At 41.7% G+C, this 22,963-nt stretch overlaps 1 pseudogene; it reads left to right on the forward strand.

Annotated features, from left to right (window-relative positions):
- The first annotated feature begins 5,019 nt into the window (after positions 1-5,019).
- Positions 5,020-5,137, forward strand: LOC126472017 (5S ribosomal RNA; annotated as a pseudogene).
- The last annotated feature ends 17,826 nt before the right edge of the window (positions 5,138-22,963 follow it).

Consider the following 22,963-nt stretch of genomic DNA (forward strand, 5'->3'; position numbering starts at 1 on the left):
AAGTAAATGTTGTGTTGCAGATGTTACACCTTTTTCCACTTGCGACTCAATTTTACAATGCTTAACTGTAGTTCATGATTTTCAAGTATGCAAAATCCAATGCTTAACTGCATGATGATAACTAGAACTTCAAATTCGAAAATGGCAATGATACATATAATGACAGCGTGGCGCCGCCTTCACATGGGCGGCGCCGGATTTCAGGTGGCGGGTGGCGTCTGGCCGGTGGCCGGTAGCCGCTGCAGCGCGAGGAAACGCCCGAGCGTAAGCTGTTATGATCGCGACGCAGCCACGAACTGTCCTGCGGAATTGTTTCTGGAATACTTATTATTGTGGGTGGGTAGAATGTTAAGCGAATTGTCTTCGATGTTCAATCAGACTCATAATTTTAGACCGAAATGTGGTAAAGAAAAAAAAAAGCCAGTTGGACGCGAACATGCAACTCTAAGTTTAGAATACACGACGATTACCGCAAGACCACGGGCTCCCTCCAGCCAGAGCTGCTAGGAAGTAGACAACACCTCCTCCTAACACTTCCGCATCTTACAGTGTTGCCAGATTGTGCAGATGGCCGGACTTAGGAGTTGGCAGGGGCGGTCAGTTTTATTGGCCACCTTAAGTGAACGACTCGGACTTAGTCTCTGTGACGGCCGGCCGACGGTCAGTTTTTATGTCTAAGACTGTACATAGGGAGAAATGATCATCGTAATAAAATACGAGAAATCAGGGCTTGTACAGAAAGGTTTAATCGTTCATTCTTCCCACACGCTGTTAGATAGTGGAACGATAAAGAAGTAGCTTGAAGGTGGTTCTGTGAACATTTTACCAAGCACTTAAGTGTGATATGCAGAGTAGTCAGGTAGATTTTGAAGCAGCATCGGACATGACAAATTACAGTTCATAGAAATGTACTCACAAATCATTTATTTAAGACAGAGGAAGGAAGTATTGTCTCATTGTGCAGCTAGGAAATTTGGTACTTTTGACATGGAAATTACTCTTTCTTGCGGTACAAGCAGTTCTAATGTAATTTGTGTTGCTCTAGGGATGTCAGTATAATGATCCTTTAAAGATGACTCAGTTTGTTAACAGCACATTTTCATCTGTGACATAATTTCTAAATTCCGCAGTCTCTGTTTATTGCAGTTCTTACTAAGAAAGAACCGCGTTTCATTCTCTCTGCATTTTTGAGACTGAGTTTTTGACCCAGAGATTAACGATTTACGATAAATTTGTGATTGCTGTTGCACTTTAAGCAGAACGATAAAGGAGTTACGTTATAGCTTCAGGTCTTCTTCCCTTCCGCCGGTTTACTCACGTGTGCTTCATGCGTATCTGTGCATAACTAATTTTGGAAATGTGGAACGTTGGAAAGCACGAAAATATTTCATTCTCGTTTCTGAAGGAATACACGGAGGCATTTCATCGCGGACCAGCGCATAGTTAAACGGGCGATTTTCAAAAGGAAATACTTTTATTTTATGATATTTCTACTGCTATGGTTCCGCTGCTGGTATTAGGAAAGCCTCACGCATCGTTTATGAAGGGATGGAATATTGGCGTTTAACGTTCCGTCGACAAAAAAACAAAATTGTTCGACACGAAGTACAAACTCAGTTTAAACTACAAATACTTCTAGAACTATATCTATATATTAGCCTTTTTCCCGCAATTTGTCCACATACGCATTCGACACATGTATTGAACACACCTCCTCTGCCCCATCTCTATGCCAACGTTCTAAATGGGGTACTAGCAATAAAAAGCAGCCCGGGTGGGTGACTAGTGGGATATGGATATCATGTAGAACAAAGCGGAACTTATATCAAAATCTTAGAAGTAGTCATAATCAAGCTATAGCCATCAGCGTTTGCAAAAGTTATTGAAAAGGCTGTGTATGTAAGAATAATTGATCATTTTATATTACACGATTTACTATCAAATGTAAAGTTCGGATTTAGAAGTCGTTTAACAACTGAAAATGCTATATTCTCTTTTCTCTGTATGGTACTGGGTAGGTTAAACAAAACGTTTCGAACGCTAGGCATATTTTTTGATTTAAATAAATTGTTTGATTGTGTTGGTCACAAAATATTGCTGCAGAAGTTGGACCATTATGGAATACAGGGAGTAGCTCACAATTGGTTCACCTCTTACTTTAGCAACAGACAGCAAAAGGTCATTATTCACAGTGTTGAGAATGGCTGTGATGTGGGGTCTGAGTGGGGTACAGTCGAGTGGGGATTGGCCCAGGGATCAGTGTTCGGTTCAACTTTGTTCCTTATTCATTTATATGATATGCCCTCTAGTATTATGGGTAACTCTAAAATATTTCTGTTAGCTGATGACACTTGGTAGTAAAGGATGTTGTGTGCAACATTGGCTCGGTTTCAAACAGTGCAGTTCATGACATTAGTTCATGGATTGTAGAGAATAAACTAACGCTAAATTACAGTAAGACTCAGTTTTTACAGTTTCTAACACACAATTCAACAAAAGCTGACGTTTTAATTTCACAGAATGGGCATATGATTAATGAAACTGAACAGTTCAAATTTCTAGGTGTTCAGATATATAGTAAACTGTCGTGGAAGCCCACGTTCAGGATCTTGTTCAAAGACGTAATGCTGCCATTTTCACTATTCGAATGGTATCTGAAGTGAGTGATCGTTCAATACGAAAATTAGTCTACTTTGCCTATTTTCATTCGCTTATGTCGTATATTATATTTTGGGGTAACTCTTCCCATTCTAAAAGGATGTTATTGGCTCAGAAAAGGGCGATTCGGGCAATAAGTGGTTTAAGTTCACGAACCTCTTGTCGATCCCTGTTCACAAGTTTGGGTATCTTGACATTTGCCTCTCATTATACATATTCCTTACTGTCATTTCTTGTTAACAATATTAGCTTATTCCCAAGAATAATCAGCTTTCACGCAGTTAATACTGGGCAGAAATCAAAACTGCATTTGGATCGGACTTCCTTAACTCTTGTACAGAAAGGTATGCAGTATATTCATTTTCAGTAAGCTACCAGTAGAATTCAAAAATCTTAGTAGTAATCCACGCGCTTTCAAATCAAACCTGAAGAGTTTCCTCATGGGCCACTCCTTCTACTCTGTTGAGGAGTTCCTTGAAAAATTAAGCTGATTCTTGTTGTATTGTTGATTGCGTTTACTTAAACTTAAGGCTTGACTTTTTTCAGGTTCATAAACCTTTTATTTTTATCTGTTTTTACTTTTATGTTGTAATTTCATGTACTGACACGTTCCATGATCTTGGAGATTTGCTCCTCAATTTGGTCCTATGGAACTTGATGTGTAAATAAAATAAAATAAATCTCTTCCTCCCTCTGACTGTCCGCCTTATCCTCCCCCCCCCCCCCACCCTATCTGTCTATCTCCTCATCTCCTGCTCCTCTTCTCTTTGTCCATTTCCCTCACCCCCTCTCTCTGACCATATCTTCTTCCTCCCTCCCTCTGACCATATCTTCCTCCCCCTTCTCTTTACACCTCCATCTCCTGCTCTTCCTATTCCACCTGCCCACTACCCCTCAACACCTGCCATCTGCCTTATGAATCTTCCCCATCTTCTCTCTCTGACTATTACCTCCTGCCCCTCTACTCCTCACTCTGTCCATCCCCCTCCCCCCCCCCCCCCCATACTTCTGAACCTGTCCAGAGCCATACTCATTGGCACATGTAGCACCTGCAATATGGGTCAATAAAGCAGGCCGATACTATTCTCACAATAGGCTTCTCATGTAGGACAGGATATATGTTGGGTGGGAAAACCATTTCTTGCCCCTGACATGGGGGCTGCCCTGCAAAGCAGTTTGATTTGGCAGGCCAATAATGTTCATACACAAAACGCCTGTTGTACAGGGCAGTCTATGCCAGGGCCTGGGAAAACACGTTTTAGCCCATATCGCCAGTCCTATTGGAGCTAGGAGGTTATATACCACACAGTGATGATACTTGTGAGGCTGGCTGTTTTTGTGCCAAATGTGGTTGGAATAGATCCAGGGGTCTGGGAGGAGATCCTAGACACACACACACATGACACACACACGCGCACACACACACACACACACACACACACACACACACACACACACTGCTTTACAGAAGTAACAGATGAGCTCTACAGTCCATGTCAAAGAGTAACTCATACAAATATTAGCAATTTTCCATTGTATGTAATTTATTTGTTGAGTGAGAGAGAAATGACTGTCTATATCTCCTTGTAGAGCCTTATTTCTCTTAGCTTACTCCCATGATCACTATGGTCAAATAGCAGTTTTGTGAGAACAATGTCACCTTTTTCCTTGGATTCACATTTAAATTCCTTGATTATCTCTGTTACACTTTCATATGGGATGTACTGACCTGTTATGATCGTAGCTCCACGTCTTTCAATTCATTTGATGTCTCCTGTCATGTCTGTTTGATAAACTCCAGAAGCTGGAACAGTACTTGCAAATGGTTGACTAGCATCTTGTACAGAATTGTGACAAGGACTGTAAAGTATATGGGATGTGGCCTTTTAAAAGGAAATAATCTGGCATCTGCAATAAGTGGTTTAGGGAAGTCACAGAAGACATGAATTTGTTTGGCCAAAATGTAGTTTGTGTTCAGTGCATCAAATAGCTAGTTAGGTACATGTTCCATAAATCATGTGAACGATTGTTTTATAGAAATGATGCTGAATGAGTCAGTTTACAGTGTATGTATATGCGGTTAGCGCTAACATTAATGAACACATTATAATTTTATTTCTATTCATGCAACTACACTTAAAAACAAGGGTTTTTTAAATTGTTTACTGGCTATCAATTTTTAAGTAGAAATTCTTCAATGAAATAGAAGAAGTTGTCAGGTGAAATGATTGTAAACTAGATATAAAAATTCCTTCGCTACCTGCACCACCTTGTTCATTCGTCACTCATATAATGGATAGGATTAGCGTAACGATTGTGTCACAGACAACCGAATTTCGATGAACTTTGATATTCTGAGGTGGCAACGGCCTTACCGCAGTGGATACACCGGTTCCCGTGAGATCACCGAAGTTAAGCGCTGTCGGTCGTGGCTGGCGCCTGGATGGGTTACCATCTAGGCGTCCACGCGCTGTTGCCATTTTTCGGGGTGCACTCAGCCTTGTGATGCCAATTGAGGAGCTACTCGACTGAATAGTAGCGGCTCCGGTCAAAGAAAACCATCATAACAACCGGGAGAGCGGTGTGCTGACCACACCCCCCTCCTTTCCACATCCTAATCTGAGGATGACACGGCGGTCGGATGGTCCCGTTGGGCCACTTGTGGCCTGAAGACGGAGTGCTTTTTGATATTCTGAGCATCTATTCGTTCTTGAACCAGTAGAAAATTGTTTTAATTCTCTCTGCCACACCCCTTGTAACCAATAGTGCACCTTACTAGTGTAGAAATACCTTTCTTGGAATATTTGCAGTATTTCTTGCTGTAAATTTGGAAATCATGTTGGGTGGGACGGAGTGCATTAGTCTTCATTTTGTTTTGTTTTTGTTTTGCGGTGGACATAATTATAACTATCGGTGAGGCATTGCATTAGTTAACGGGCGGCTAAGGGGTTGGACAAAAATATAGAAACACCGTGAGAAATACATGCTTGACACAAATGCAGATGATAGCCAAATCCGCAGGTTGCGCTGTTGTATTCGATCGAGAACGCCAAACTGTGCAATGTTCTCAGTATGTTGCATGTGCCAATCGTAGTCCGAAGTGTTGTGTAGCTGTGAGTATCGGAGGTAATTGAATTCGAACGCGGGCAAATTGTAGGTGCTCAGGTGGTGGGTGCTTCCGTGACCAAGGGAGTGTGTTTGGTGTTTCAAGAGGATAGTTATACCAAATGCAGGTATTATCGACGATTTATTTCAAATACAGGGAAAGCGGAAAAAACGTCGTCCACTAAGTCAAAACGCGGGCGAAAGTGTGTGTTGAATGATCGCGTCGGACGGTCACTGAACAGGATTGTGACGAAAAATAGAAAGGACGACAGATGCGAAAGTCACTGCAGAACTGAATGACGCTCCCGAGAACCCTGCCGAAAGTCCCATAAACTGGGGATTGCAGTGCGAGATGGAATTCTAAAACCATTCATCAGTGATGCAAATGACCAACACGGGAAAACGTGGTGCTGAATCCATCAAACCTGGACTTTGGGGCAATGGCAGGACGTCATCTGATTGGATGAGTCTTGTTGCACGCTGTTTCCAACTTCTGGCTGAGTTTAAATCCCAAGAGTAGACCAAAGGGGGTTCAGTGATGATTTTGACAGCCATATCGTGGTATTCTTTGGACCCAACAGTTTCTCTGCAAGCCCGCGAAGGATTATGTGACCATTTTGGCTGATCAGGTCCATCCCATGGTCCAAGTTTGTTTCGAAATTGTGATTCAGTGTTCCAAGACGACAGGGAGCCTGTTCAGGCAGCTCGCAACGCCCAGGACTGGTTTTGGGAGCACGTGGATGAATTTTCGCATTTTCTCTTGTCACTACAGTCATCATATCTCAGTATTATTGAGCCTTTGTGATCTACTTCGGAGAGAGGGGTACGTGGTCGCTGTTTACCTCCATCATCGTTGCTTGAACTTGCCACCATTTTGCAGGAAGAATGGTATAAGATTCCCTCGAAAATCATTACAGGACCTGTATTTACCCATTCTAAGGCGACTGGAATCCGTTTTGAACGCCATGTTAAACACGGTAATGTGCTCTGTTTTTGGCATTCCCATACTTTTGCCTACCCCTTGTAACTACATGTGTAATTGGTTCTACTCCTTCGGCACTTGCTTTCTATTTTTTAACGACATGTGGAAGACCGGACTTGGCATTACCTTGCACATAGGATAAGTTTCAGGAATGCCTACCATTACTGTCTTCACGTAGTGATAGTTCGTGGAGCAGCGATGGAGGCTAGTTTTCTGTCAGAAAGATGCCACTTGTTTCGCACTCACAGTGAACTCTTTGGGTACATCTCTCCTAGTTATCTAATTACTGGTGTTAACCATCCATTAGAACACCATTCCCAGTCATGCTAGAATTAATTCAGTGATCGATTTATTTATTGATGCTGGTTAGAACACTGTCAAAGTCTGAGGGGAAAACTAACAAAAACCCCAACAATCACTTTATCTTACCGAACAACGTGATTCTTATTTTCAGAAGGGTTCTTTATTCAGTACGAGGTTCAGACATACTTCTAGTACTACTAATTCGTCACCGTGATTCTAACCGGCCTACCTCAGAGTCGAGCAACACAGCACTGACGTGTGTTAGCGACCTCGGCTATGGAGGGGGGTTATATTAATGAACATTTTTAGTTTACGAGTAGAACTACGAAGTTTTTATTTTGTAAAGAAATATCTCATTTGATGTTTGTTCTGTGCGCCGGTGAAGTTTCTAACAGTTCTGGCAGATGGCAGAGCCGTAGTACAGCGTCAACATGGCGTCAAAATACGACTCTCGTTAAAAGCAGCGTGTTGTTATTGAATTCTTGTGTGCAGAAAAAGAAACCGTGGTGAACATCCATAAACGTTTGTGCGCAGTGTATGGCGATGCTGCAGCTGATAGGAGTTCAATTGGGTTATGGGTAATGAAAGTTACAGCCTCAGGAACTTTCACAGCCACTGCTCCAGACAGGGTGAAACGTTCGGATGCCACTATTCGTGGCGTCCCAACTCGACAATTGGCTCTACAGTTGTCGATCAGCATTGGAAGCGCGTCTGCAGTGATCGAGACTCTCGGATATTCAAAGAGGTGCTCAGGTGGGTTCCACCCTACAAAATGGTTCAAATGTCTCTGAGCACTATGAGACAACTTCTAAGGTCATCAGTCCCCTAGAACTTAGAACTACTTAAACATAACTAATCTAAGGACATCACACACACCCATGCCCGAGGCAGGGTTCGAACCTGCGACCGTAGCGGTCACGCGGTTCCAGACTGTAGCGCCTAGAACCGCTAGGCCACCCCGGCCGGCGTTCCACCCTACAGTCCAGATCTGGCACCCTCAGACTTCCATCTCTTTGGGCCGCTTAAAGATTCTCTATGGGGAACACACTTTGAAGATTACGAGAGTGTCAGTCACTCAGTGAAAACAAGGATACGCCTACAGGGCAAGAGCTTTTACCAGCAGGAAATACATGCTCTTTCACAACATTGGCGTACGCACATAGAACGTGACGGAGACTACGTAGAACAACAGTACATGGACAAGACATGTTGATGTATATTGTCACCAAATTCTTACTCTTAACAGTAAATTTGTTGTCCTACAAGGTTCAAATGGTTCAAATGGCTCTGAGCACTATGGGACTCAACTGCTGAGGTCATTAGTCCCCTAGAACTTAGAACTAGTTAAACCTAACTAACCTAAGGACATCACACACATCCATGCCCGAGGCAGGATTCGAACCTGCGACCGTAGCGGTCTCGCGGTTCCAGACTGCAGCGCCAGAACCGCGCGGCCACTTCGGCCGGCTGTGTCCTACAAGGGTATATCTTTTACATACGCACGCGTATAATCCTTGAGTACTTTTTACAACTACGTTGAACTTCAGAGTTTTTATTTATCGTCCACAAAAGTTCACAGTTCCGTGTACTGGACACACGACAAACATCCAGACGAGAGTCAAAGTCGTAACGTACTTTTGAGAGCATGTCTGGAAGTATTGCATACTCTGCTGTTGCTATGCGGCGTAGCACTTCACCCATAACTGTTGGAGGGGGAGCCACATAAGGAAAGTCTTTCACGAATTCCCACAAAAAAGTTGCATATAGTGACATTACGCGACCGCGGACACGAGTGGGGGAATGCGAGATCCGTTAAGCCTTGTACGACTGATGCAACGCCGAGACAGCTCGCTGTTAAGAAACGCTCTTAAATGCGGCTGCCAGTCCGATTGTGCTCTGTCCTACTGAAAAATGAAACGAGCAGTACCTTGAAACTACAGGAACCATCGTCGAGTGCTTTCAGCTGTACGAGGTGCATGACCGCACTCTCGACTCAAATCACGCTATTCAGTTGCAAATGAATCGCACCTGTTGAAACGGAGAACGCAGAGAGCTCTTTGTTGACGTTGTGCCGCCATCCGACTCTACGCACATTGGCTAATGAGCGAGCACGAGGAAGACATCACATAAACCGGTAACTTCCTGCTGGAACCAAGGTAATTTCGATGCATAAGCTAAAATTTACCTCAAGTTTCTTTTTTCGCTGATGTAGACGATATCGTCGTGTGAAAGAGGATGAATGTTTCAGAAGCATCCGGTACTGTACAGTTCTTAACGCGACCCGTAATCTCCGCGGGAAACACGTTCACGATCCTAATTAGAAACAAAAATTTCAGCATTGTGTGGCCAAGCGATAGAGTGGGGTCGGATTAATATAACTCAATACTCATTTCAAGGCTATTTATCGACGTTGTCAATAAAACACAGCGAATAATTAATATTTCCAAATACTGTTAAGTCAGCGTGGCGCGGCACACGATTCGTACGGCAGCCTTACTCAGTCGCTACTGGAAACACTAATTAGTATCGCCCTTTGTTGTCACAGCCATTGAATATCCTTAAACGGAATATTGCGTCGGAATAATTTAAGACCCCGCTATCTATAGGGAGCTTATAAATACACTCTAAACAGCACTTTGCTTGTGCTCAGAACTAAATAGTCGTTTTTGTTATAACTGAGAGTCTTATGTAACACATCCATGAGGAGTCATTGTCGGTAATGACTGCTCCTACATATCAAAAACATAAAATTGACAATAACTACCGCTCGCTCCGAACCTAAAGAGACAACCCTTTTTTGTCCTGGTGTTTTAGTAGTTCAAGCATGTTGCACAGTTCCTGCGCTTTCAAACTTTGTGGTTGTTTTATTTGCCTAACGTTTTTGCCTATCTTCTGTTTTGTTAGCTCTGTTTTCGTGTATTTGGTTGAAATGGCTCTGAGCACTATGGTACTTCATCTATGGTCATCAGTCCCCTAGAACTTAGAACTACTTAAACCTAACTAACCTAAGGACATCACACAACACCCAGTCATCACGAGGCAGAGAAAATCCCTGACCCCGCCGGGAATCGAACCCGGGAACCCGGGCGTGGGAAGCGAGATCGCTCCCGCACGACCACGAGCTGCGGACCTTCGTGTATTTGTACCACTGTTTTGCTACGTGAGCAATTTACTCTCGAAGCAGGTCGGGCCACCTTGTGGACCCGGGTGTATGTCAGGTGTTCAAAGTTCAATAATTATCTATTGTCTGACTTTTGTGACTTTCCGTAGAACTGCCGAGTACAATACCAGGGGAAAACACCTGACTACCCTTAGGAGGGATATTTTCCCTTGTTCTGCAATCATTTATTCTGTGGTGTCACCGCCAGACACCACACTTGCTAGGTGGTAGCCTTTAAATCGGCCGCGGTCCATTAGTATGCGCCGGACCCGCGTGTCGCCACTGTCAGTAATTGCAGACCGAGCGCCACCGCACGGCAGGTCTAGAGAGACGTCCTGGCACTCGCCCCAGTTGTACAGCCGACTTTGCTAGCGAAGTTACACTGACCGATACGCTCTCATTTGCCGAGACGATAGTTAGCATAGCCTTCAGCTACATTTGCTACGACCTAGCAAGGCGCCTTATTCAATTGATATTTATTATGTGAAGCATGTATCATCAAGAGCGATGTTCTACAATTGTGGATTAAAGTTAAGTATTATATCAACTACGTACTTTATTTGCAATTCTCAAGATATTGTCCTGTTCCAGACCTCACGCCAGTCAGCGTGTAATTAAACGCGTGCATTTCGGCCTCCTCTAGAAAAACAGTGTTGGCTCTTCTGCCGACACTACATATTCATAGACTTGTAGACTAAGAGATAGCTAACAGGAGGGACATTTGTTTAGGTATTTGTAGCTGCTAATCTTTTACTTTAGGAGGAAGCTGTGGGCCAACCAAGGCTACGAGGATAACGTCACGGGTGACCTCATTGCGCTTAATTTGATCCCAACAGAAAATGACGGCTAACACGTCCCTTATTAATCTGCATTTAGTGACCTACGCGTGTCTGTGAATCTTCTAATAACACCAGCACTGAACAGTCAGCGTTTACTTAACTAAAGCAAATCAGAGTAATTAAAATGCCAGATGGATCGCTTTTAGTGCAGAATTACAGTGCAACAACAAGACCTTAGTTAGTATGTTGAGGTTTCGTTGTAAAGATAATAGATTATGTATAGAAATACAGCACTGTTGTGTTTGGATGTGTAGATTGCTGTCAGCAGCAACACACCATTCTGCAATGAACACACGGCGTAAGTGATTGGAACTGTCAAAACCTGCTGAAATAAAATCAGGAGTAAGACAGGGAGATGGTGTACCACCTCTACTTTTCAGCAGCATATTAGAGGAGCTAGTGAGAGAATGGAGGAAAACCATCAATACTAAGGATGTTCACCTAGGAACAAACACAAATAAAATCACCATAGATTGTTTACCTTTTTCAGGTGACATGGCATTAATTACAGACTCACTGGATAGTGCCGAAGAAAAACTCACGGATTTACAGAAACAGGCAGACAAAATGGGACAAAAAATATCATTTGAAAAAACACATTTCATCAAAAATATCAGTGATGCCACCTTCCTCCCTCCCCTCCAGCCCTGACACACACACCCAAATCTTCAAATTCATAAGAACGAAATATGCAAAGCAACCTGTTTTAAATACCTAGAAGAATGGACAACAAATAGTACAAGATAGCCGTAGAAAATAGAGTGGTAAAGTATAAAGGGCATTCCATATGACAAAAACAAAACAAAAAAGAAATTTTCGTGGAACACGAAACTAAGACACAACTAAACTGCCCGAAGCACTCTACGCAGCAGAAATGCTTAAACTAAAGAAATCTGGGGATATTGAAAAACTGGAAATACTGAAAGAAGAATTCTAAAGAACACACTGAGACCTAGAAGTAACAGCAATGCTGTAAACAAATGAAGACCAAACAGAGACTCTATCCGAAAATGGAAAAGTTAACTGATGTAATGAGGAAAAGAAGATTACACTTTTATGGACATGTATACCAAATGGCCATGGGTCACACAAGAAAAGATTTCCAAGATGGAGGAGAGAAGAAAATTGAAAAACAAGAACACTGAAGATGCAAGAAAGATATACCGAAGGTTAAATAATGAACTCCGAAGAGAAACAGAGCAGCCTAGGAAAAAATGGCTTAAAGAGGAATGTGATGAAACTGAAGAACTGGACAGGAAGGGAAGATACGACTTACTATACAACAGAGTAAAGACTATGGCATGGGAACAAAACAGAGCAGGAAGTGCTACTATGGAAATTTTGAGTAAAGACGAAGAGGTAGTGTACAAAGATCGTGACGATGTCCTCTAGAGATGGGAAGAATATCTAAAAGAGCTGTATGACACAAATAACAAACCAGAAACTCTGGAACTTGAATCACACAACAGTGTAAGTAATGACGATAAAGGACCAACCATCATAATGGAAGAAGTAAAGTCTGCCATAGCTGCAATGAAAAGTGGCAAAGCGGTAGGTACAGATACAATACCGGGAGAAATACTAAAATGCTTGATCCAAGATGGAATAAGAGAAATATTGAGGTTACGTAATAAAATATATGACAGTGGTGAATGGCCTGAGGACTTTCTGACAACAGTAATAATTCCATTACCGAAAAAAAAGGAACCAAGAAATGCAGCGAGCACAGAACAATCAGCCTCATTTCACATGCAGCCAAAGTGATGTTAAGAATAATTACTAAAAGACTTGAAAAAATAATGGAGGAGAATCTTGGCCAGGAGCAGTTTGGCTTTAGACGGAATACGGGCACCAGAGATGCAATAGGGCTCCTACGAATCTTGGGAGAAAGGTTTATTGAAAAAGGAAGTGACCTATATGTGTGCTTCATCGATCTAGAAAAGGCAAATGACAATGTGGTTTGGGACAATCTGGCGACTATAATGAGGGAAAAGAGAGTGGACTGGAAAACCAGAAGACTTATAAACTCATTATATTTTAATCAAAAAGTTTCAGTTAAAGTGAGAGAAGAAAGTACAAATTGGATCAGACTAGGAAAAGGAGTAAGACAAGGATGCTGTCTATCACCTACTCTTTTCAACCTCTACTTGGAAAATATGATTGACCAATGCTCATTAGATGACAAAGGAGTAGAAGTTGGAGGAAGAAGAGCAGGGTGTTTGAGGTTTGCTGATGACATGGTCCTTTTAGCCACAGGGAAAAAAAAATTACAGGATTTGGTGGACACCATTGAAACTAACGGAAAAAAATATGGAATGAAAATTAACACAAATGAAACAAAAGTATTGGCACTAGGAAGAACTAAGGAAATAAAAATTATGCTGAATGGAAAAATACTAGAACAGGTCCAAAATTTTAAGTATCTTGGAAGCAGGATAGACACAGACTGGAAATGCACCACAGAAATTAAAACAAGGATAGCAATGGCAAAAGAGGCGTTTCATAAGAAAAGGAGAATTTTTTGCAACGGTCTGGACAGAGAACTCAGAAAGAGACTCATAAAATGTCTTGTATGGAGTGTTGTTCTATATGGCGCTAAAACATGGACTATGAGGAAAAAAGACAGAGAGAGGCTGGAGGCTTTTGAGATCTGGACATGGCGGAGGATGGAAAGAATAAGTTGGATGGACATAGTAAAAAATGAAGAGGTACTGAAAAGAGTGGGAGAGAAAAGGCAGTTACTAGATGTAATAAAGAGAAGAGAAAGAAATTGGATTGGGCATATATTAAGAAAGAATGACGGACTGATAAAAACAGTTTTAGAAGGTTATGTAGCAGGGAAAAGGAAGCGAGGAAGGAAGAGATTCCAGATACTGGATGACATGATGGACGGTACAACATACAGCATCCTTAAGAAGGAAGCAATGGATCGCAGAAAATGGAGAGGCAAAGGACCTGTTAATATAGCAGATAACTGATGATGATGATACCAAATGGTTTAACAGATTAACCAGGCAGATCTCGAACTTACTAAACTGCTACTAATACAAACTCACATGGTTCACTGAAATTGACAAAGATATGAAAAACACTGGAATTGGAATGAACATAATAGATAACAGAAACTTTTTAGAGAAGCAACACAAAAGGCATGATTTCATGAAAGAGAGATGTCTGCAAACGAAAGAAAGTGGATCCAGGAAGAAAAGGAAGAATCGTAGCCACCAAAACAGTAATTCGAATAAGTAAATTGGTTATGTACAGTGCATAGTGGAGGTTGGTGGCCGCTCCATATCCAAGGGAAAGATACTGTCTGTCTAAACCCGCTTGTCGTATTCTTATGTCCTGTACATGTGATGTACACTGGAAACAGCAAAATCGTTGGAAGGCAACCTCGTATTTTTTTATTCATCGAATAAGATGCCACAAAAATAATGTCGCCTTTTGTGCAACGATAGCCGTTTGATTTTGCTGAACATCTCTGGTACACCGTCCTATGGGGTGCAGGTCCTAGACAATTTGCAATGTTATCACAATCCAACAGTGCGACCACGTCGTCCCAGTAACTCCGGCGGGACTCCTACCCGCCACGGCTACCGAGCGACAGGCCAGACAACAGGCAGGGGTGCATATTCATTGTCCGCGTCCCCCACCTTTCACAGGAAGCCGGCGTCGCAGGCAACAACCAGAAAATTAAGGGAGGTTATACCTCCACGAGATGACGTCCCCCGCCGAAAAAAAGCTTTCATATTTAACAATTTCAAATACAAACGTTTAAGTTAAGCATTACCGTGACTGCTATTGATATCGAAAGAAGTACACAAGTTCACTGGTACCAGTCACTGTTTATTTATATCGAGAACGCGTTTCAAAGTTTAAACCTCCATCGTCAGGTGGCTTTGTTAATATGACATGTGTGTATTGTGTTACGTATTTGGGGTAACCTGTGGCTCTATCTAGTGGAGAAACAAAACATTATTTCAAATGGCTCTGAGCACTATGCGACTTAACTTCTGAGGTCATCAGTCGCCTAGAACTTAGAACTAATTAAACCTAACTAACCTAAGTACATCACACACATCCATGCCCGAGGCAGGATTCGAATCTGCGACCGCAGCGGTCGCTCGGTTCCAGACTGCACATTATTTCAGAACATGGCTCTGTGGAAGTCATTGACTAAAAACTAACTGTAAATGTCAAAACATCTAAAATACAATACCTCCAATGGTCACAGGCGGCTCCTCTCTCTCTCTCTCTCTCTCTCTCTCTCTCTCTCTCTCTCTCTCTCTCTTCGTAGTTACCATGTATTTAACACGAATTAATTTAGTTATTTGCATGTTTTCTTTGATATTTTCCAAATGAATAACTGGCTTGCCTAACAAACCAACAGTTTGTACCCTATGTCTACTTAATATTATACAGGGTGGTCCATTGATCGTGACCGGGCCAAATATCTCACGAAATAAGCGTCAAACGAAAAAACTACAAAGAACGAAACTGGTCTAGCTTGAAGAGGGAAACCAGATGGCGCTATTGTTGGCCCGCTAGATGGCGCTGCCATGGGTCAAACGGATATCAACTGCGTTTTTTTTTTTTTTTAAATTGGAACCCCCTTTTTTTATTACACATTCGTGTAGTACCTAAACTGCGTTTTTTAAAAATTGGAACCCCCATTTTTTATTACATATTCGTGTAGTACGTAAAGAAATATGAATGTTTTAGTTTGACCACTTTTTTCGCTTTGTGATAGATGGCGCTGTAATAGTCACAAACATATGGCTCACAATTTTAGACGAACAGTTGGTAACAGGTTGGTTTTTTACATTAAAACACAGAACGTAGGTACGTTTGAACATTTTATTTAAGTTGTTCCAATGTGATACATGTACCTTTGTGAACTTATCATTTCTGAGAACGCATACTGTTACAGTGTGGTTACCTGTAAATACCACATTAATGCAATAAATGCTCAAAATGATGTCCGTCAACCTCAGTGCATTTGGCAATACGTGTAACGACATTCCTCTCAACAGCGAGTAGTTCGCCTTGCGTAATGTTCGCACATGCATTGACAATGCGCTGACGCATGGTGTCAGGCGTTGTCGGTGGATCACGATACCAAATAGCCTTCAACTTTCCCCACAGAAAGAAATCCGGGGACGTCAGATCCGGTGAACGTGCGGGCCATTATATGGTGCTTCGACGACCAATCAAACTGTCATGAAATATGCTATTCAATACCGCTTCAACCGCACGCGAGCTATGTGCCGGACATCCATCATGTTGGAAGTACAAAAAAAAAAAAAAAAAAAAAGGTTCAAATGGCTCTGAGCACTATGGGACTTAACATCTATGGTCATCAGTCCCCTAGAACTTAGAACTACTTAAACCTAACTAACCTAAGGACATCACACACATCAATGCCCGAGGCAGGATTCGAACCTGCGACCGTAGCAGTCGTTGGAAGTACATCGCAATTCTATCATGTAGTGAAATATCTTGTAGTACCATCGGTAGAACATAACGTAGGAAATCAGTATACATTGCACCATTTAGATTGCCATCGATAAAATGGGGGCCAGTTATCCTTCCTCCCATAATGCCGCACCACACATTAACCAGCCAAGGTCGCTGATGTTCCACTTGTCGCAGCCATCGTGGATTTTCCGTTGCCCAATGGTGCATATTATGCCGGTTTTCGTTACCGATGTTGGTGAATGACGCTTCGTCGCTAAATAGAACGCGTGCAAAAAATCTGTCATCGTCCCGTAATTTCTCTTGTGCCCAGTGGCAGAACTGTACACGACGTTCAAAGTCGTCGCCATGCAATTCCTGGTGCATAGAAATATGGTACGGGTGCAATCGATGTTGATGTAGCATTCTCCACACCGATGTTTTTGAGATTCCGGATTCTCGCGCAATTTGTCTGCTACTGATGTGCGGATTAGCCGCGACAGCAGCTAAAATACCTACTTGGGCATCATCATTTGTTGCAGGTCGTGGTTGACGTTTCACATGTGGCTGAACACTTCATGTTTCCTTAAATAACGTAACTATTCGGCGAACGGTCCGGACACTTGGATGATGTCGTCCAGGATACTGAGCAGCATACATAGCACACGCCCGTTAGGCATTTTGATCACAATAGCCATACATCAACCCGATATCGACCTTTTCCGCAAAAGGTAAACGGTCCATTTTAACGCGGGTAACGTATCACGAAGCAAATACCGTCCGAACTGGGGGAATATTACGTGATACCACATACTTATACGTTCGTGACTATTACTGTGCCATCTATCACAAAGCGAAAAAAGTGGTCCAACTAACACATTCATATTTCTTTACGTACTACACGAATATGTAATAAAAATGGGGGGGGGGGGGTTCCTATTTAAAAAAAAAAAAACGGTGTTGATATCCGTTTGACCTATGGCAGCGCCATCTAGCGGGCCAACCATAGCGCCATCTGGTTTCCCCCTTCAAGTTACACGAGTTTCGTTCTTTGTAGTTTTTTCGTTTGATGCTTATTTCGTGAGATATTTGGCCCGGTAACTATCAATGGACCACCCTGTATACATGTGTTTATATTATTAACAGAATATGTATCTGCATATCTTTAATTCGGTATCAATGTATTACTTCAGCATTTACTTATACTCCGCTTAAAGTTACTTGATAGTTGACGTCTGTCACTTGCCGCAATAGTATTTCCACATCCGCTACCGGCTACGGATCGATTATAGGCGACACACAAGCAAAGGCGTGTCACTTCACGAAAGCTCTTAATGTGTAATGCGGAACACTGTTGGAAGCAGCCGTCGCGAGGTATTTCAGAAATGGGAAATGCTCTGTCGACAGCTGATGTTAAATGTCCAATGACCGAACTATAGCAGACGACGCGTTTTGTAGCCCTGAATGTAAACTCGTGTGCTAACCTAACCACAACCTCGTGATGTACAATTTACCTCAGGAAACGGCGATCAACAATCTGCGGCAGAACTAAAATCGCCATTACTTTGCTCACGGCTTTTACGGCTAACCTCTACGACCAAACTCAAGGCAGAAAAAAAGCAAAGAATAACTTTCCGCTGTCATTGGTTACCTGAAACTGACCTCACAAAGGCTACACGAGCTGCCGCGTTACCAACCGATGGAGCAATCCTCGTTGGCACTTGGTTGCAGATCATAACAAAACAAGCAGATTCCAAACGAAAAGAGAATGATACGAAACAAAATAAAATAAAAAAGTCAATACGATGATGAAAATGACGCAGCTAAGTATCAGAAACACACAAAAAATATTTAAACCAAGTAAATGCATAATAAAACTCTCTTGATTAGATTTCTAAAAAAATTTCGCTGGATTGGATGAAATTCGAACAACCTTTCACAAGTCAGCATCATGCTGCGCTACGCTATGCTTTTACACTGCAGAGTGTTACATTTATGGCTGTCATGACCCAGTCGCAACGATGAACACTATTCCGTCCGGCGACACCACAGTGGTGTCATGCGCGAAATAGCGGTCAATTGCCGGCTACACCGCAGTGGTGTCGTGTGCATAGTATCGCGCAGTGGCCGGCGACAGCACTTCAGTATCTTTTGCATTTGTTGGTGTTACACACGTCAACAAGTTGTTTGTTTTTATAAGTAAGAAAGAGACAATAGGATTATTTACGATGAATGTGCGGACGTCTTGTCTGACGTTCCGGACGACTTGGCCTATTAGGAAGAAGACACTGGATATAAAAAAAAAATGAAAGTGAAGCAGAATCGTCTGAATACAGTGAAATACATCCAAGAAGAATTCGGTGAACGCTACGGTTGCCAACTGATTCGACTGAATCAGACGAAGAAGACAGTGCACAGTGGTCAGACTTTGATTTACCGAGGACCAATAATAAATTTGAAGGATCCCTGGGTCCAAACATATTTGCCAAAGATACACAGAGCGTCGAGGATCTCGTAGAATTATATATTGGGAACGATCTATTTGAATATATTAGCAACGAAGCCAACAACTTGATTCAAATGGCTCTGAGCACTATGGGACTTAACTTCTGAGGTCATCAGTCCCCTAGAACTTAGAACTACTTAAACCTAACTAACCTAAGGACATCACATACATCCATGCCCGAGGCAGGTTTCGAACCTGCGACCGTAGTGGTCGCGCGGTTCCAGACTGTAGCGCCTAGCCAACAAATACTACAGACAGAATTATAATAGAAAGAAACTGGATTAAGAATATGCCAAATTTGTCGACGTTACGGGACCCGAACTTATAAAATAGTTTAGGCTTGCTATCCTTATCGGAATTGTAAAAAAAGCAAGGATCGATTATTATTGGTCGACGAATCCGTTAATAGACACATCGATATTTCGCAAAGCGATGTCCCGCAACCGATTCAGACAAATATACATTTTTCCGGCAGCAACAATAAAGTGGATAATGCCGACCGGCGTGTCAAAGTGCAATTCGTAATTGATTATTTTTCCAAAAAGTTTGAAGAAACGTCTAATCTAAGTCAAAACATCTCAGTTGATGAAGGAATGATACCGTGGCTTGGACGGTTAAATTTTAAAGGTTACAATCCGTCGAAAATTACGAAGTACGGCATACTCACTCGGATGCTGTGTGATTCGAGTACGGGATACATTTCTCATTCAAGATATATTCCGGCGCTGGACAGCCTTTAGCAAAAACAGTGATGGAACTATTGACACCTCCTGATGGAAAGTGGCATCACCTCTTCATTGATAATTGTTATAACAGTGTACAACTTGCAGAGAAGTTACTTCAAAAGAAAATTCGAGTTTGTGGAACGATACGGCAAAATAGAGGATTACCGGAAAATTAAAGCGCGCAAAAGTCAATGTGTTTGAAGCTTGTCATCAACGGAAAGGTTACAAGCGGCCGGCGACAAGCCAAGAAATCCAAATTAGCGCTGCCGGCGCCAAGCGAATAAATTTGTACGAGATGTGAGGATGGCAAAGTGTTAATTGCAGCCATCAAAACTTCGGCTTAATGCAATGTCGTGCGAATCTCGATTAATGTGAGCTGATCTCTGTGATTATAATAACTGTATATGTGACGCTCAATAGCGTCTTGTGCGGAAGTTTCCAACAGTGTTTGGTTAGTACTGAGTATGAAGCGAGTGTATTTCGTTTTCATCGTGTGTGTGTGTGTGTGTGTGTGTGTGTGTGTGTGTGTGTGTGTGTGACCCAGTATTCGGGATCCAAATACATCAAGAAAGGAAGCCGGACAAGGAATTGGAAGTGAACTGACTAAATGTTGTTACAGTTTGTCAACGGCGAACGGGTCGGGCGTGACGTTGAATGCTCTGATTGGGGGAAACCAGCTCCAACGCGTGAAGCGTCAACCACCAAGTAATTTTAATTGGTCTATAGTTACGACACGTAACAGATGTAAGATCAACAAATCCACAGCTCTAGCATATCCAAAACATTGCCGTCTTTCTTGTCCTCCTTCCATCCACTATCTCTGAAACCCAACCAAAATTGTTACTTGTGTATAATTTTGCCACTGTTGGCGACATAATTACTGAACTTAATGTTTTCAACGTGTCACCTGATTACATAAACGAGTACGAAATCCAAGCTATGTAACCTTGTCAGAAAAAGAGTTGTATACTACATAAAATATTAGCTCTGACATGTGTTCATCTGCTCAACCAAAGGTTTCCACAGTTCTTTAAGACTTACTCTGAAATAATGGTTTTGTTTTGCTGTACGTAGTTTGTAGTTTGAAGTAGTGTTTCTGTTTTTGCTATATGTTCTTTGTACTTTGATGTGGTGTTTCTGGTTTTGCTATACGTTCTTTGCATATAGCAGTTTCCAGACACCATCTTCGTTTCCTAAGTGTGACGGTTTATATGTTATGTATTACGACAGAGAAAGGAGCCTGTGACCACTGGAGGTATTCTGTTTTAGTTGTTTTAATTTCAAATTTTCGTTTAGTTTCTAGTCATAGACCTCCACAGATCAATGTTCTGAAATAGTGTTCTGTTTCTCCATTAGGCAGTGCCACCCGAGTCGTAAAACAAGACACACACGCGTATTAAAACACACAAATACGTCAGAAGATGAAGGTTTAAACTTTTGAAAAGCGTTGTGGAGTTCTAGGCGCTACAGTCTGGAACCGCGCGACCGCTACGGTCGCAGGTTCGAATCCTGCCTCGGGCATGGATGTGTGTGATGTCCTTAGGTTAGTTAGGTTTAAGTAGTTCTAAGTGCCAGGGGACTGATGATGATGACCTCAGAAGATAAGTCCCATAGTGCTCAGAGCCATTTTTTTGCGTTGTGGATATAAATAAACAGTGATTGGTAACTGTAAAATTGTTGTTTGGTTCGGTGTAACTGGTTTATTGAGACAGACAGAGAGAGAGAGAGAGAGAGAGAGAGAGAGAGAGAGAGAGAGAGAGAGAGACATGAACAGACGTTAGTTTTCAGCATATATTCGCTAGCTTGGCTACAAGTATGTAAATAAACCAAACGGGAAAAAACATTAAGTGAACACACGGTAGGTACGACTTTAAATCACAGTTTTCAGTAAAATATCTACAACTAGTGACAGAGGACTTCAGCAATTAGTGCAAAGAACATGAAAACTGTGAAGAAAAAAGTTGCAACTGAAACTGTGCTTATGTTTCATAGGTGAAGTTTGCGACCTCCAGCATATGAGCAGATGAGAGGAAACTCGAATAACTGTAATCACTTATTTACACAAAAAATAAGACACAAACTGTTTTGTAATCTACAAATATCGCATATGAAACAAAACTGTATCATTCTAGCTTCCACTGAAAATGCCTTAAGGTGAATTGCGAAACGCGCGTGGAACAAATAAAATACGCTGCAGAAAGATAATGCGGTTTTTATTTACAAAACGAATTTACGGTGTATTTCGACACTTTAAACTGCAAGCAAAATTGAAAATAAAAATTCAATTGTCTTTACTTTATTAAGATATTGGCATGTTCTATGCAGGTTTGTGGTGAAAATGAGTTTCAGTGTCCTAGTTCTGCTGGAGTTTAATGTTTAATTTCTTTTATCTTAGAAAACATTTAAATCAAGTAAAATTTTGTTGATTCTATACAAAGTATAACTCTGTTATTACTAAGTTTACATTTCCAGAGTGAAAAACTTTATTGCTTAGTAATAGCTGCTATTTGTTTTAAAATTTCATTGTTTATTACCGTCTTCAGCTGTGCATGAATTTTGCATGGTGGTTTTTAAAACCAGTATTTATGTCACTATGAAAATTCTGTGGTGTTTCTACACAGCAAATTTTCTTACTTAAATCTTCTACGCTATCTTCATAATTGAAACCAAAACACCCATACTCAACAGCGGATTTATTTTGTTGGATAACCGGGTTTGACCCTGACCCTTCGCTAGGTCATGCCCTGATCTCTTATTTGCTAAAAAGGAAAGGAAAGGTGACACTATAACACCGAAATTCTCACGAAGCTATATATGAATACATACAGTGGTAGTATGCGGAATAAAAATTAAGCAACATGAAACAAGTCATACCGAACTGCAGCGAAGCGCAGGCCGTCAGTTGGCAAAGATTATGTAAAACTACTTAAGTTATCGAAACTGAACTACAAACAAAGTTAGGTGCATAATGTCATGGGGCTAACAACATAATTCAGAGCACTCATATAAAGTAAGTCACCTTCATAACAAGTTGACTTTTTTTAAAAAAAAATGTTCAAATGTGTGTGAAATCTTATGGGAGTTAACTGCTAAGGTCATCAGTCCCCAAGCTTACACTCTACTTAACCTAAATTGTCCTAAGGACAAATACACACACCCATGCCCGAGGGAGGACTCGAATCTCCGCCGGGAACAGCCGTACAGTCCATGACTGCAGCGCCTTAGACCGTG

The sequence above is a fragment of the Schistocerca serialis genome, chromosome 3 (genome assembly GCF_023864345.2).
Source record: "Schistocerca serialis cubense isolate TAMUIC-IGC-003099 chromosome 3, iqSchSeri2.2, whole genome shotgun sequence".
In the NCBI taxonomy this organism is placed as follows: domain Eukaryota; kingdom Metazoa; phylum Arthropoda; class Insecta; order Orthoptera; family Acrididae; genus Schistocerca; species Schistocerca serialis.